The sequence below is a fragment of the Empidonax traillii genome, unplaced genomic scaffold, assembly GCF_003031625.1.
Source record: "Empidonax traillii isolate 1590-97213 ecotype Southwest subspecies unplaced genomic scaffold, ASM303162v1 scaffold959:size240107, whole genome shotgun sequence".
NCBI lineage: Eukaryota > Metazoa > Chordata > Aves > Passeriformes > Tyrannidae > Empidonax > Empidonax traillii.
This window is the reverse complement of record NW_020956152.1, coordinates 234,457-240,107: the sequence shown is the minus strand read 5'-3', so window position 1 is coordinate 240,107 and position 5,651 is coordinate 234,457.

The following is a 5,651-nucleotide window of genomic DNA, read 5'->3' as shown; positions in this document are numbered from 1 at the left end:
GGATCATTAAATTATTTAAGATTTACAAGCCATGCTTTTAGAAGCATGCCCAGAGACCCAAAGGGCTATATTTCAAATGGTTCTTTTCCTGGGTTCTGCTCCCTCTCCTTTTTTTTGCTCATTTTGGTTTTATTGTTGTTTGGGTTGCGGGTGGATTTTTTTTTTTTTTTTTGTTAGTTAGTTTTAAGGTGTGTTTTGTTTTCTTTTAAAATCATTGGTAATACAAGTGCAAAAAACATCAGCTTCTGAATATCTAGAGAACAGCAAGTATGCCTCTGTACTGGGTGCCCTCAGTATCCAGGGGCATGGAAGCCCATTACAAACACCAGACTGAGCTTCCACAACATATCTGCAACACTAAATGATTTTTCTACACACTATAGCTGTAGAAGCTAGAAGTGAAAAAGGAGTGCTACTACACATTTGCAACAAAGTGCAGCTATACATATAAAATCAATGAGCTTTCTTTGCAAAGAAAAGTGAGTTCTGCAAAGATGCAATTAAAAAGCTTCATTTCCGTAAGGGACAATCAAACCTGAGAGGAGTAAAGCCACGTAATCATTAAAACTACTTACATGGATTTATTTATGTTCAGCTGGAATACTTATTAAGGCTCATATTCCCATAACAGATCCACGTAACTGTACATATACTCCAATATGAAGCCGTCAGTGCCTAGTAATTCCAACTAATGCAGAACACAGACACAGCTCTGCAGCAAAATAAACCGGAAACATCACACCTATTCACCTTCTCCACAGAATTTTAATATGGCAGGGCCTTGATGATGTAGCAGACTGTCAAACTTCAGCATAATGGTTATGATGGACATTTCTGCTCCCTAGGCTTCACACAGCTCTCTGCAAGAAGTGGTCTCATTAATTCATATTTAGGAAAAAACCCAAAACCTTAAGAGCATAGCCAACGGTTACACAAGAAACATTTCCTGATGTTCTTACAGGAAGCAAGGCACATCGCCGTCTCGGCTACCTTCCGCCTCCAGGGCAGAATGCATTCCTTCAGTTTTGTCATCCCTTAACAAAAACATAGCAACAAGAGTATTTAAACCAAAAAAAAGTAAAAAAAAAAAAAAAAAAAAAAAAAAAAAAAAAAAAAAAAAAAAAAAAAAAAGCCCATAGCCCTCCTGAAACAAAACAAAACAGTCAACTGCACATGCTTTTCCCCTCTTGCAGAAAAGATGAAAAAGTAAAAACCATATGACAAATGTTAGTCACACTGCTTAGTATATAAATGGAAGATGCTCATCATAATGACCACAAGGCAAGAAATAACTTAGGGCTAGAAATTTGACAGTGCTTTTACTATCCTAGATGAATATCTTTTAGCAAACAGTTTTAGGACTGGTGCACACACTGAATTTCCATTGATGTCCACGTTTTTCAAAAGCATACAACTTTGAAATCTCCTTTTCAAACTTATGATTCAGTGTGTCTGCATTAAGTGCAGGAAGAAGCCCATTTTGGAAATTCCTTAATTCTTGCATGAGAATTAAGTTGCTTGTATCTGTTTTCTGTGTATGTGTTTTCTTTTACAAAATTTGCAGCAATTCTGAACTACAGACTTTGTCAGTCCGCTTCTTACCAATTGCTAATTTTTCTTCCTTTAAGCTGCATAAAATACATAAAAAATTAAGTATCACAGATTTCTAATAGATACTTCTGTGAGGTTTTAAAGTGACTTCTTATATGAAGTTTTTTGCTTTAGAAATTAAGAGATTGCTTGTTAAGCAAAGTTCTGAGATATTCTGATGGCATTAGCTTGGAAATATCATGATTTTCCTTTTTTTTTCTTTTTAATAAGTACTAATAATTAAAAAAGCAATAAATGTAAAAAAAATCCATGGTTACAAATAAAGGTCACAGAGGCATGAACATTTACTATAGTACTAGTTAACTGCTTCCACAGAACTGCGGGAACTCTAACTACAATGGTGGGCCATTCCTGAATTTGCAGATCCCAGTCCTAGAGATATCAGACCACTGTGGATTACCATGTTACATACGGATATAGCAGAAAGAGATGTTCTGTAAATAAAAAATTTCAATAGCTACGGTAATAATTTTTTCCTAGTTATAACATGAAGTCATAGAATCATTAAGGTTGGAAAAGACCTCCAAGATCATCGAGTCCAACCTCTGAACGAACACCACTATGTCAACCAAAGCATAGCACTACCTGCCACATTCAGTTGTTTCTTGAACACTTCCAGGGATGGTGACTCCACCACTTCCCTAGGCAGCCCATTCCAATGCTTAACTACCCTTTCAGTGGAAAAAGGACCAATAAGGTCATGAAATACAGTTTTTTTGTAGACAAAACAGCATCTACTGCAATAGCAAATGAAACTGTTGACATGAACTGTAGAATAAAATGTATCCCAGACCACTGAGGTTTGGTACTTGAAAAGTGTGTGATGTTCAGGTGTCACTCCTAAGAGCAGAGGACATCTGTGCTGGAGACACTTACTAACAGCTTTGTTTAGGTAAGATATATAAAACTGAAAGTCTACCTGTTAGAAATGTCACACACAAATGGGTCTTATCTCTAATTCACACTAACTTCCAAAGGCATAGTCTTCATACTTTCTTGACCATCCCAAAAAAACCCAAGGCTTCATTCAAAAGCAATTAAATTAAGTTTAGGGTATTAAAGAATTCTTTTTATGAAATAAGAAATACAGTGTCACCATCAAGAATAATCAATATTTTCTCTCTCTCAAATTCTTGGGTGGTTTGCTGGAAAAATATTTTAGGAATTTAAAACTTTCATAAATATGAAACTAGACAATTTTGTTCCCCAATATATAGGTACAAAGCCAGTTAATCTGTGTAACACTGCAAGAATGAGTTACAACTTTTTGAAGCATCACTAGGAAAAAAAAATGTTGCAATCAGAATTTGTCTTTCACTTTCAATTATAACTGTCAAACTACACAGAAATGAAACAAACAAAATAAATAATTCTCAAAATGTAATAAAGTAATAGAAAAAATCCTCAAACAAATCTGGGTTTATGGAGACTAATTTTCTGAAAACGAAAAAAATGTTGAAATGTTGGATTTTGTGAGGATAAAGAATTCAAGTAATTTTAGCAGCACACTGAGCGTTCTAAGTCAGTGTATATGGTTCCTGAAATTTCTGACCTTCAATTCAAGATTCATGGCATGTGAGATACAATGCATTGCATTTCAAATGTTTTAACACTTCAATTGTATTAACATTGAGACATTTTTAATGCATCACATCTGGAAAAAACAAAAACAAAAAACAAGGCAAAACACACCCCCCCAAAACAAAAACAAAAAACCAAACATAACCAAAACCTCTTACTCAATTCATATCCTAAATTTTAAGGGAGAGAATGGAGAATCACTGCAGCCCAAATTGTATCAGAAAGGAAAATGCCAGAGCATAATTATTTTTAATTGGGTCCCACTAACAATGAGAACACTTCTTACCACTTAAAAAATAACACAGAAATAATACTCTAATCATGAGCATCCAGGGCAGTGTCATAAGCACTGTTTTGTTTTCATATGCTTTTAGGGGTTCTTTTTCCTAAATATCTTTTCTAGTGGTTGCAAATAATGTAAATACCACCTCTCATTTGTGCTTTAGTACAGCTGAGTATGTTCAAGGACTAAACAAAACAGCTACAGAAATATTTTAATTACAAAGACTTATTTCCATTTTTAAGCATCATAAGAAACTGCAGACAGTTTAGTGCAGCAGAGGGGAAGAAGAATGTCCTCAGACAGCAATAATAAACAAACACCCTTTTATTCTGGTCAGACCTAATAACGATTGGGCACGACAGTACTTAGCTCATCCTATGAATTTAGATCACTTAAGATCTTTTATTCTAATTCATCATCATCTTTAATTCCTTGAAATACTTATTTTTTTTCTCATGCACTGAACCCATAACTGTAACACTTCTTGAATGTTTCTGACTGCAGTTTGGAAGAAGTTTTAGGGCCCTTTACTTCCCAGCCAGTAGGATGGTTTAGGCTCAGAATTCAAAAATTTTAATCTATTGTGGCTTTAATCTCATTTTACAAAACAACTGAGACCTAAATGAACCCAAAATCTGATTGTATACACCATACTTATCATGCAAAACAAGACCCAAAATCAGAGAAAGAAACCTTTTTGAAAGTGACTTACTCTGGTACCTAAGTAACAATATAGAAAAAATCTTTTTCCTGGTTTTGCAAACCTATTTCAAACCCAGCAAAGCTATGACAGTACAGTACATGTGCTCCAATATTCAAAGACATAGTATGCACATTAATTTTCTAAGTCATAAAGGCCACTTTCACCTTTAGAGCATGAATAGCTAGTAAGTGGGAATGCTTTTTGCAATATTTTCAGCTACTCACAGAACTCTTCTTCCTTACTGGAAATACTTGTCTTCCAATTAAGTTTAAGTCACTAATGTAACTTGGTGGGGGGGACAGCCAGCCCACAAATTCAAAATTTTACAGTGCTAATTAGGCATGGATACAAAAATGTTACATGTGAAAACAGGTATGGATAGTTTTCAAGGTTAAAAAAACCTTGACAAAAAGCTGATTACAGTCACACCAATCATTACAGCTTTATTCTAAACTCTCCAAAGAGTTTTTTTCTGTACAAAAACAACAGCATCACAGCCCATACTCCAAACTGAAATCACATTAATTAGCTAGGCAGCAAAGTTTCAAAGCATACCAAATGCTTACTAGAGCCCACTCTGCTATTGTGTTTAACTTTGAAAACAAGTCGTGATGAGGGAAATCTACATGATAAGCATACTTCAGCTACAGAAAAAAGGTTTTAATCTGCCTAGAAATTGGCAACTGCTGGCTGTGTTTTCTATACTTTATGTTATGTTTCTCTGCTCGCTGGAATGAATTGGCTGCTGTGAATGAAAAGAAACTTTGCATCTAATCAGTGGCATGAATTTAGACTGAAAGCTGCTGTGCAGGACTTCTATGAAGAGTCTGGGCCCTCTGCCATCCTTGTGCTTGTGAATGAAACGGCGTGAGCCACATGCCCTCCTCCTCCTCCCCCTAAGCTGGGGCCTTTGCCCTTCCCTTTGCTGGGGGGACTGGGGAATCAACCCTTTGCTGGTGAAACGACCATGACCCAGAAAGGCATTCAGTGCCATCAATGTGCTTGCTTGAGAGATCTCAGCTGCGCTTTCCATCCTGCTGCTTTCACTCCTGGTTTCTAAATCAACTTGTGAACCAATGGTGAGGGACCCCTCCTCACTCCTTCCCTTGATAAATGGGCCCCTAAACTGATCTCTGACCTCCCTGCATACTTTTGCTGAGTTACTGGTGGCCCCAGAGACTCTGCACCCCATTGTCCTTACAGGTTTGACTTTGGTTTTGTGTCAGCTCATACTGATCAAGAAAAAAACCCCAAACAGACAAAAAAACTCCAACAACCACAAAACCACAAAAAAACCCACCAAAACTTTATTACCATACAATTACTCTAGCAGCAAAATCCCTATTCCTCTATTCACTCACAAGAAGTACCATATGCTATTGATTAAAGTACTACATCCAGTGAGTTTTCAGAACATACAAAACAATACAAAATCTATTTAGGCTAATAAAATTTCACATTTTCTTCAAAATT